This window comes from Triturus cristatus, chromosome 3_2, assembly GCF_964204655.1.
Source record: "Triturus cristatus chromosome 3_2, aTriCri1.1, whole genome shotgun sequence".
In the NCBI taxonomy this organism is placed as follows: domain Eukaryota; kingdom Metazoa; phylum Chordata; class Amphibia; order Caudata; family Salamandridae; genus Triturus; species Triturus cristatus.
The window spans coordinates 932,049,758-932,061,956 of record NC_140584.1 but is presented as its reverse complement, the minus strand read 5'-3'; the positions used below and the strand labels follow the sequence as shown (position 1 = coordinate 932,061,956).

The 12,199-nt window shown below is 43.0% G+C and overlaps 1 protein-coding gene across 1 annotated transcript in view; it reads right to left on the bottom strand.

The window, feature by feature from the left end:
• MED13 (mediator complex subunit 13) overlaps positions 1-12,199 on the bottom strand; it is a 1,552,815-nt gene that overhangs the window by 694,821 nt on the left and 845,795 nt on the right. The window lies entirely within an intron of this gene.

The following is a 12,199-nucleotide window of genomic DNA, read 5'->3' as shown; positions in this document are numbered from 1 at the left end:
CTGGGTGGGATTATTCTTTTAAGTCCTTCCATAAAAGCTTTGATAGCTGGCACTCGAAACAAAGACAAATGTCTGCTTTGGAGATAGGCTGCTATGGCAGCTAGATGTAGCCTAATAGATTTATATGCTAGGTTACATTGTTGTAGGTGCAAGAGGTAGCAGATAATGTTCTGAATAGAAGCATCTAGTGGATTGATTTTGTTCTTTGTGCAATAAATGACAAATCGTTTCCATTATGCTGCATAGCATGCTCTGGTGGTAGGGCATCTAGTTTCTTTAATGATAATCATACAGTCTGGCGGAAGATTTAGGTAGCCAAACTCAAAGACCTCAGGTGCCAGATCACAAGGTTGAGTTGATTGGGATCTGGATGTCTTATCTCTCCATGGTTCTGAGTGAGAAGCTTGGGTGAGAGACGTAGTTTTTGATGAGGAACTACTGATAGTTCCAATAAGGTTGTGAACCATGGTTGTCGGGCCCATGTTGGCGCAACTGAGGGAATGCCGTTTGAGTTTCCGAACCACTAACGGAATGAGTGGGAGAGGCAGAAAAGTGTAAGCAAATTTGCCTGACCAGTTCATCCATAGCGCATTGCCTTTAGACAATGGGTGTGGATACCAGGACGCGAAGGTTGGGCATTTTGGTGCATGGCGAACAGATCTATTTCTGGGTGGCCCCACATGTGAAAGAATGGAAGAAGAACTTGAGGATGAAGTTCCCATTCGTGGATCTGCTGAGTTTGACGACTGAGCAGATCTGCCATCTGATTGTGTCCACCTGGAAGTGTTCTGCAAGGAGATAAACGTTTTGCGGAATGGCCCATCTCCATATGCTCTGGGCTAGGTGTGAAAGCTGCAGAGTGTGTTCCGCCCTGTTTCTGTATGTAGTACATTGCTGTCATGTTGTCTGTATGGACCGTGACAGCTTTGCCTAGGAGGTGGAGTTGAAAAGATTTTAATGCTAGGACGATTGCTAACAATTTCAGGTAGTTTATGTGGAATGGTCTTTGTTGGGGGGGTCCACATGCCCTAGATGGTATGGGTCTGTCTGTCTGTCTGTCTGTTTGTTTAACACAGCTGCTGTGTGATTTGGTTTTTATGAGCCAGTCGTCCAGAAAAGAGAAGACATGAATATGCTGTCGCCTTAAGTGGGCTGCAACTACTGCAAGGCATTTGGTGAAGACTCTGGGTGCTGTAGTGATCCCGAATGTGAGGACTTTGATTTGGTAGTGTTGACCATCTACCACAAACCTGAGATATTTCCTGTGAGCGGGGTGAATGGGAATGTGGAAGTAGCGAAGTGACTGTTTAGTGGTGGGGGGAGGGGTCCAACTATTGTTGCAACAAAGTGCAAACATCCGACTCCAACACCAGATGGTGATCCATGTAAAAGTATACAATCTGCAGCTCATATGCCTCGAACTAACTATTATGTCTCACCACATACAAACATTGGAGGATCCTTAATCACTGACTGAATCTGGAGAAACCAATGCTTGCTTTCAGTAGAGCTAGAAGCATGAGGGCCCGAGTGGTGCATGCATGACCTAGGGCTCAAGATGAGCCACTAAGACAAAGGTCTCTATGGGACGCACCAGGAGTTATGGGTCACTTCCCATGTGGTCAGGTCAATGCATGCTTGCTGACAGAAAAAACAACCAGTGTTGATCTAGGCCTTTCAACACCGTGGGTCTTCAAACTCTATAATCATTGTAACTCAAGCAATGTTATCTACATTATGATCTGTAAATGTGGTTTGAAATATGTAGGGTTGACCACAAGAAAAGTAAGACAACATTAATATATATCAAAGCACATTTAGATGAAAAAACTGCTACTAAAATGATGCATTACTTCCTGGAGAAAGGTCACCATGAAAACAATTTCCATTAAATTTTGCTAGAAAAACTGAAACCTAGGAACAATTACATGGCTAACGCTGTATCAAGATTTGAAAAGAGGTAGGTATATAGGTTACTCACAGAATCTGAATGTCTGAATGACAAAATACCTTGGTCACAGACAGGGTAAGGAGCGTTTGGTTCTCCCACTAGGAACAGGTGACATGAATAGACTTAGGAAATTACCATCACCTACACTACCTACCCTCCCCCCACCATGTTCTTGAATAGTCATTCTGAAGAAAATCATATAAATTTAGTACAGGATCTAGAATGGTGTACTTAATCATATTGGTGCTACTACCTGTATTTTGGCCTACCTTTTCAAAAAAGATTTTGTTAGTCATACTGTTCACACAAAATGATGGGATGTTGAATACCATACAGGACTATACCTTGTTTGCTATCCCAAACAACCAGTAGGAAGAATATTAGCGGTTTTTAGGTCTCGCCTAGCTATTGCGTAGCAATCGCTATGCGAGACTCTAGTAAGGGGCTGCCAAAAGTGCTCCCAAAAACGGATTGCATGGTGAGCACGCGCACAATCACTGTCATCGTGCCGCCATGCAATCCACTTTTGGGGAAGCGCTTCAGCCCACTGGCGACGGGCGTGTGGTTACGCGCACAATGACGAGCAGAGGCGCCATATGGCTTTCCTCTCTCGTCATGGTGCGCGCACATCGCACACCACTCGCCAGCCAGCCTGCTTTCACTTTTGCGCCTCAGTCTTGTTTTTATAGCAATAGTGTTGTTTATTTAGCCGAGCCTTAATGCAAATCAGAAATAAACGATTGCATTATGAAAAATCCAGAAGACCTTTTGTTGAGATTGGGTGTTTGTTTTGTGCAGTAGTTCGTTCATCAGAACAAGTGTGTATTTTTTCGGTCGATTCTACTTCCTGATTCCGTTCATCAAAACAGTTCAGAATGCTGTCGGCTCCCTGGTGATAGTGCGGAATCAAGCACTGATAAAACCTACAGCTCGGGGTTTTGTAGATCTTTAAGTTTCAGTTTCACGAAAAGACATACAATATAAAACACGAATCATAGAAACACAAACTTAATTAAAATGGCGCTATCATATCAAAATACCATACAAGTAACACAATTTTGTTCTTTACAAGTCATTTTCCCTAATGATCTACATCAAATGACATCCTTCGTCTTAAATTTCGCCAGTTCTAAAACTCGGTGCGATCACAACGGTAACAAATCTCCAAGGGCTAGCGTTCTGTCTATAATTATACAAAACAAAATGAGATGAAACTAGTGAGCATGAAAATCTTATCGCAGCCCTTACCCGCGCGAGCTGGATAATACAATGCAGTAGCTGTATGTATATCAGCGTAATTCATTAACTGAGTACAAAAAAATGGACAATAAAATTGAATATGAAGGTCTGTTTAAAAGATGTGCAAAATACGGTTATCTTTAAATAGTGTACAGGTGGTTTCAGCTGCACACAACTGTGCAAATAAACTATCAAAGTGCTTATTGGAATAATCGTGTAACTTGAGCAATTCATGTGAGAGCGCTCCGACCCAATAAAAACATGATCAACAGACAGACGAATGACAAAGTCGATAGGCTGTTGCTCGCTTTATATAACCATATAGAGATGGAGTAAAAGTGCACGATAATCCTGATCCTAACCTCAATCAATGATGTAACCCGCTCAATAAATGCAGGACTGTAAATATAGCCTCATAATTCCTTAGTCAAAAGCAAAAAACAAGAGAGATCAGGGATTGCACATGACGCAGGACTGCAAGCTTCACCCGCATATTACAGGCAGAGCACAGGCTGCAGCAGTGCAAGCTTCTCTCACTCACAGTATAAGTGCAACCTGAGGATTAGCAGTTAAATCATCCCTCACAGCAATGCTGCAAAAGCAGAAAATGGGGCAGGGGAGCCTATATGGATGTGTTTAAAAAAGTATATAGCCATATTAACATTGTAGTGTTCTTTTTATGACACTGATATGGTTTCTGTCCGACTCTCACTTAATTTATCCACGCAGCTCATAAAAGACTTATCTAGCTTTTTGGTGTGAATGCAGCAGGATTCCGGTTTAAAGTGTACCGGCTACTACAGCTATGCATTCATAACGCTGCAGACAATTTATTTTTACCCAGAAATTATTAGATTTTGTTGTTTAAAAAAATGAAAGCTTCATGAGGTGACTGATGCCAGGCCTTCTGTAAAATAGTTTAGTGAACAGCCTTGACATCCTTATCAGAACTCCTTTCACTAAAACAGGATGCTGGCGCCTTTTTTTTGCTTTTTTTTGCTACATATTCTGTCTTTGTCTCCTTGGGTAACAGTCGACGTACACTTTGAAGTTTCATTCATTACCTGTGTTAAAGTCAACAAAGGCTACATCTAAGACCGCCAGTCTCGGGCAGGATACCACTTTTTTTCAGCTGCCTAATTAAATGTAATTACTTTATTTTATCCCAGGGTTCAAACTTGCAGCATTGCCTTGTAATAATTGAAAATGCATGCACGGCCAGTGGACTGCTTGACACCAGAGAGGAGACGGGCCTGCTTTCATTCCTTGCCGTAGCGTCTAAGTCAAAGGTACAGAGACGTTGTCATTCAGCTACCTAGTTATTAGCCGCGCTACAGGAGAGCCTCGGCAGCTAAAGCTCCCCCCTAAATGAACGACAGGATGTACTGACCCACTCCTGCTCCCGAAATAGCAGTGAAAGGCGGGCATGCGCTGTAATTGGCCACACCACGAATCCTAGGAACTTTCAAAGGCCTTATTGGTGATGTCTTCACGCGCTGACCTCTGCGTGGCGTATCAAAGCACGCGCTTGCCAGGACTGTGACAAACATCAAAAGCAAAGCCCTGCCCGTCATTATCTCCTTTGAAGGTTAGGAAGAATAAGCGCGTCACTGAAGATGTGAAAAGGACATTTTAAGTCGCTGCCCGGTCCTTGTTCCTGCTGGCTGACTGCAGACCGTTCTCAGACAGGCATTATACCTTTGCCTGTCTTCTATTTTGCGATGACGGCTCTAGGAAACCTTTATTGTGGAAAGGGGTAAATTACAAGGCCGGGCCTCTAATGAGGTCTAGGGAAACTCTTTGACCCACGCGCTGGTCTCAAGTTGTGCTGCATTTTGAATCCGGCTTTAGCGATTAATCATTTGGTAAATCTAGTCTCACCAGCGCTAATGATAGGGAGTGCCTTTAGCCCTTTTGTCGGCCGGTGAAATAAGAGCATCTTTAGGAAGTGTCAGAGCCCTCACCTTTTGTTAATGGTGCCAGCAGGTCTAGGACGGGGCAGTTAGAGCTAATGCGAGATCTTAAGGCTCAAATTGCATTCAGGCTTAAAGAGGGAGCAGGACATGTTCGCTCCCACTGCCAGACACACGGACCGCTTGAATGGCTGTGGGAAGAAGACGACATGACAACACCGTGAAACCCAACAGGCCACCGGAATACAATTTTTCGTTAAGTCAACTGGTCGCTACTCAGCTCGCTCGGTTCAAGAAATGCTTAAAAGGTGAAACAGTGCTGGCGTGAACGCAAAAACATTGCATGTGTCACAGTGCTGTCGTGAAAACATCTCTACAACATTATTCAACAAGATAAAAGGTAATAAAAAGCATATGTTCTATGATGGCACAGGTCCCTTGGCAGTATAAACAGTGGACTGACAAAAAAGTCACCAAAGAAACGCAGTGGGTAATACATGGTACTGTTGATAAATTTTTTTATATTATTGTATGGTATGATATAACATATGTATTTGTAAAGCCCACCTTCAACCAAGGGTATCTTGGCGCTGAATAACAGAAGTTTATTGTTAACCAACTCAATGGTACTCCTTGTATTGACCTCAGAAGGATGAAAGGCTGAGTGGACACGCAGGGATTTGAACCAGTAACCATGAGGTGGAACACAGGCCCCCTACAGTGGCCAAATTAGTCCACTAAGCCACAAGAGCCAGTATATCACTTTAGGTCATGTCATTTTATGGCATGGTACTGTATGATGTTGTATGCTGCAGTCATTTACATAGTGCCCACCTGCCATCAGAATGGTCTGGCAGTGCTGGGTCCTATCTGGGACTTTTGTATACACATGGTTCTGTTGTCTGCTTACAGACAGGAGTTTGAGCTGACCTATGCTGATGTATTTTGATTGTGTTCTGCCATGCATAAAGTTGTGTTTTGTCTTTTGCACAGTTCCTTAAATGGAAATGAAGGGCAGGTTTTCACTGTTTTCTAGTATCTATTGGCGCCTGAGAAGTGCCCGTACTCTTCTAATAAATGTATTTCAGCAGGGATGAGAAGTGCAGCTACTCTCCCTTTCAAATTGAAGAAGTGTAGGTACTCAGTGCATCCCCCATTAAAAAACTGCTGTGGTGAGGTGTTATGGTTAAGCATTTAGTTCAAATGTAGGTGGACCAGAAGTGGGTACGTCAGGTGCTTGTGTAGCAATGCAAAGGTCATTAAGTGAGACTACGATTTAATTGTGGGAGACATTCTGTCAGAGAGCTTTACTACTTACTAGTCTATTGTTTGCTTTTCTGTCCTCTGAGAGCAATGCATACATTGCGTTACTTGGATGGAATGGCTTTCATTTTATTAAAAGCACTGATTAAAATGGATTTGTAGGTTACCTTACCTTTTATTTGAGATTAGAGCAGATCAGAGATCTGTTTTTGCTGAGCGGCATGATCAGGTCTCTACATAGCTGGCAACTGCTCAGGAAATATTCTACTGATACTTCCATCATAGGTGGAGGGAAAACAGTAACCACAAACATTCAAGGGGGAGATTGGGATGTGATTGCTCACCACCATGATGAAACAAGCATTGGCATAGCCAATAGGTCTCGCTTTGGGACCTTAAGTGTTTAGCCATGCAACTGTTAATTTTGTAGCACCAAGGATATTGTGCTGCATAACTAAATACTTATAAGGTCCCAAAAGCGAGACCTATTGGCTATGCCAATGCTTGTTGTTTTTTGCATACACATGACTCGGTTGAATGGGACAACACATTAAGAAAAAAAGCGGTAATTTGTCACAAAAATTCCAAAAGCTATTTCAAGCTTGGGGTGGATAACTGAGGACGCTTAAGTGAATGCATAATAAGGGCATACGACCGTGCGACCTGCAAGGCTATGAAGTGGTCTAATTAAATAAACAATTAAAAGACCAAAAGATGTGATGTTGCAGTGCTAGGGTAGGCAGTAACTTGCTCCATCGAGGCAAGCAAACCAGAATAAGACTGAATGGCACTACAATTCACCAAGTTCCCCAGTGAAGTGCAGCATGATGTGTCACGTCGCAAGACCATATTCACCTGGACAATTTAACCACAGCAGCCAGTGGGCACAGAATCAGGAGAGGTAGTGCACCAGCAGATGCTTTAGGTGAACAATTGGAACCCGAGCCTTGATGAAGTAAGGCGGGGGATATGGTGGCGGCTGGCAATCTTTGATGAATGTACGGAGAATGCAGTGGTGCCCATCTCGGAGGGGCTCATGTTACGAGATGCTTGAAAGTATGAGCACGAGAACTTGTGCAACCAACAAGCAATGGCCTTTGAAACAATTACACTTTTCTATTAATGTGGCCATGCTAACTAATGTTACGGAATGTTATTACCCCAATATCCATCACAACAGGGGAAAGGATTTTTATTCTCTAGCTATGAATGTGTAGCACAGTAGGTTTAACTTAGGGATACTCAAAGTATGCAATATAAGGATTGTGACACCGCATATGCATTTCTTTGGAGTAAAGAGAAGATGTACCACCACAGAGTCAGTAATTATGACAAAGTTGTGGTTTATTGTAGGAGTACATGAGCAGCGAAAATCAGAAAAGCCTCCTCCAATAATTGATTTGATGCAACATCTAAGTAGAGAATAGGGGCTGTCCTAGTTATAGATATGTTTTTCTCCCCTGATTTACATTCTCCACCCATGTTTTGTTCCACACAAGTGTGTGACTACAGGCGGTCTGTCCTAACCCCGCTCTCGGTGGCCCCGAGGGCAGGCATGTAAGATTTACTCTCTTCCCTACATGAACAAAATAGTAATTAAGGACAGACACTAGCAGTACCTTAGACTGCCTTGATGAAGGCCCTAGATCCTCTTTCTGAGGATCTTATGGAGGTCAAAACATGCTGGCGATTGACAAGTAGAGACAATGTTTGTGGCACAGGCTCCCGGTACCATCCCCCAATTTGTTTTTAATCCAGCCCTGTTTATCTTAAATAAAGGGAACCCTTGGGTTTACGCAGAGGTTATTTTACATCAAGATCTGGTCCGTTATATGACCAGAAAACATTTACGCTGATCTCCCTGTCAAAAAAAGTTGAGACCATTTTTTTTTTTTTTTTTTTTACATAGAGGACAGTTCAAAGGGTTGACTGCCAGCGTTCTCTTTCGACCAGCAGTGTTTCCTATGCTTCAGCTTTCCCTCAATCACTGTTGGTTTTGGTGTCTGGGCAGCCTCGTGTTACAACAGAGTTTTGGTTTGGCACCAGAATGTCCTTGTGTTACCTTCCCTCAACATTTTTCTCACTCTTTATCCATTTCCAATGTTGCGAGAACCATAGACTCCTTCCTGCGTTTGAGTCAACTGCGATCTCGGAGTTCTCCTACCTCAAGAGACAGATTTTGCAAGGATGTCTCACTGTGCCATATCGTAGTGCGCCCACCACGGTTTCTCCCTTGCTTTCAAAGTCTTGAGCCAGAACTCTGCAAGCCATACAACCCTTTGTATCATATAGTCTTTCAGCAGACACAGGTTGCAGTCCATGCATGCATCCTTCTGGGAGCACTTATGGTGCCACTGAGGGCAAAAACGGAGTATGTTCCTACCTTCATTTCTCCCCCTCTTAAGGTGCATGCTGATTTTGACAGTTCTGTTTTACCAGTGATAAACAGTGCTGTCCCTCACAGTTAATGTACCCAATGGCATTCTTTTGGTTTTTCGTTTTTCTTCCAAAAACTCAGTGAAAAGGTGTGACCACTTATGGTGAAAATCTTCTGCATTCCCTCACTTCTTCCAGACCCGACAGCAGAAACAAAAATGCAAAGATGGCGACCAAACAAATGGGCTTAAAGGGTATGTGTCTAATGACCTAGGGGACAGACATAGGACATGGATGCCGCCCAGCAGAGCAAAAGAAAAAGAAAAACAATCAAAAGCATTATGGATTAAAGCACTAGATGGCGGATTAATAATTTATTTATTTGAAAGTTTTATATAGCGCGGACAAGACTCTTGCGAGTATCAGAGCGCTTTACAAGCAGGAAGGAGGCAAAGTACAATATACTTAGACAACAGACAGTTAGACAAAATCACTATGAATAGATATAGAGTTCAAGTGAATTTAGCCATGAGGATAGCTTTCACTTCTTTTTTGAAGGAAGAGGTGGAGGGGTTCATTCTTGTTTCGCTGGGCAAGGCGTTCCATATCTTCGGAGCCATACCTGAGAAGGTACGGTTATAGGTTTAATTCTTGGCAAAACGTTGAGGTTGAAGGAGAAGAGTTTTGGCACTCCTAGAGGCTCTGTTGCCCGCAGAGAGAACTAGTTTCTGTGCAAGGTATTGTGGAGTTTTGTGGTAGAGGGCCTTGTGTGTCATGCAGGCAATTTTTAGGTGAATTCTAGCTTCAAATGGAAGCCAGTCAATGGCTCTCAAGTCAGGTGAGATGTGAGCGTTTCTTTTAGATCCTGTGATGAGTCTCGCAGCTGCACTGATCGTGGCTCTTAAAGGTGCTGTTGAGGATCTTGGGAGGCCGCATAGCGTAACTGCTCCATACTCTACTCGGGGGATTACTAGGGCTTGAACTGCTTGTTTGAAGTCATGTGCAGGCAGAAAGGGTTTCAGTTTTCTCAGGGTCTTTAGTTGGAAGTTCGCTCCTTTAGTTGCGGTGCTAATGTGTTTCTGCATCTTTAAGTTGCTGTCTAGCGTTATTCCCAGAGATTTCGCTGAGTCGACTATGTGCGTGTGTCCATTTAGGGCTGTTAGGTGTTTCATCCAGTCCCGGATAGTGTGGGTTTTGTTGGGGGGGGGCGATTAACAGGAATTCCGTTTTGAGAGAGTTAAGTTTCAGATGGTTTTCTGCCAGCCAAGTTTGGGTTTTTTGAAGTGTGGTGTTGAGCGATTTGATGTCCTCTAGTGAGTGTATCTTGATGTATATTTGTGTGTCGTCTGCGTACATGTGGAAGTGAATCTTGGTGAGGCGTAGAAGATCTGTGAGAGGTTCCATGAAGAGGTTGAACAAGGTGGGTGAGAGAGGAGCCTTGAGGTACTCCTAATGTGACTGGCGTAGGGTTGGATAGGGATTGGTTGATCTTGAATCTTTGGGATCTGTTTTGGAGGAAGGATGTGAACCAGTTCAGAACCTTTCCAGAGATACCCATTCTGTGTTTTAAGAGGTCAAGTAGGTTGTCGTGTTTGACAGTGTCAAAAGCTGATGACAGGTCGAGTAGGATTAGAAGACAGGCTTCATTCTGGTCTAGGATTTTAATCGCGTCGTCTACAACATGAGCCATGGCTGATTCGGTGCTGTGACCTGCTCTGAAGCCAGATTGAAATTGGTTCAGCAAGTTGTATCGATCGATGTGATTGTTCAGTTGTACGTTAACACATTTTTCCAGGAGTTTGGCTAACATAGGTATATTAGATATCGGACGGTAGTTGTTGGGGTCCGAGGGGTCCGCCGTGGTTTTCTTAAGGATAGGTGAGACCTGACCGATTTTCAGGATGTCAGGGATGGAGCCTTGAAGGAGGGAAGTGTTAATGATCTTAGTCCAACTGGGTAGTAGGAGAGGGATGAAGTCTTTAAGGTAGTTCGCAGGGAGCGGGTCCGTGAAGTGATTGGAGGGCTTCAGAGTGTTGAGTGTTTTTAATATGGAGTCTTCAGAGTAAGTGTCAAAGTGGAGCCAGTTTGCATTGTTTTTGAGTTTAAATAATGGGCGGATATTAGTTAAATCACCATCCAGGGGGGTTGAGGGGCTCTTAGTCAGGTCCGATAAGGATTTCAGATCCTTTAGTAAGTCTGATTTGATGGATTCTGTCTTGGCTGTGAAGAAGGAGGCAAACTCCTCACAATTGGGTGGGGAGAGTGGGCTGGTGTTGAGGGCATTAGGTAGGCTTTTAGTTTGTGATTTGATAAGGTCGAATAGCTTTCTGGGGCGGTTCTTGGCCAGGTCTAATTGAGATCTGAAGAAATAATGTACAGCATGTTAATCCAGAAAAAATGTGCGCTGTAAAGATACCTCAAAGATGGTAGGAGCTGAATGCCACAGAAAAGCAGACGTAGGAGTGCATGGAGCCATTTGGTGAGAAGTGATTCATGTAACTTGGTAAAGCTCAGCTTGTCAACTTTTTTCACAAAGACAACAATGGTGTGCCACGCCCGGACTGCTAAAAGGTACCATGATAAGCAGTGCTGGTCAAGCTGAAATTAAGTGACACTTTGCTGCAAGTGGCAAAGAAAAATATGAATGTAATATAAAGATGCAAGAGTCTCCAGTAAACCCGGACTAAGACCAGAATAGATGAGGCATTAGTTAAAACATACTTTAAAGGAAATTTTATGTAATACGGCTTCCAATTTTGAAAGTATTTTGACACCATAATGTGGTTTTGCTCAAGCACTCCCTGAGAAAAGACTAAGGGTGGATGCAATAGTCACAAGGCATGTAAAAGGACAGATGAGGTGCCATAAGGACAGAGGAGGATGTTCAAATAGTTCTGTCCGACACACAGAGCATTATTTTTTCACCCTCCATTTCTGACTACCGAATTTAAGGTTTACAAATAAGGCTGAGAGATATGCTCAAACATCTTGCTACGCCTGTCAGTGCTAAGGCATGAGTAGGAGACATGTTTGCAGTTCTAGCAGCCTGCCTATTGTATCAGTGTCAACTTGCATCCTATGAAGCAAGTCCACCACAATGAAAGTGGTTCGTTAAGAAAATCACCTCACAAAGTTACCCAGATTTGTAAACGGAGGCATTTTTAAAGGTGAAATGCATGATATATAGGCGTTTTGAAAGGTATATGAGACTGCACACATTTATTCCTAGTGCAGGCAATGTTCATGGTAATAGGAGGGAAATCAGTAAAAAAAAGAAAAAAGCAGTCCACCAGACGATAAAGCAGGCCCACAACAATCCAAAAAGAAGGCTCATGAACTGAAAGGACAATCTGATTGTGGTTGAAAGATATCTATGGTGATTAAAAGTAAACATGTGATGGACCAGTACATGGTTGTGGTAGTTTATGAAAGTAAATCCACTAAATATGAACATTAA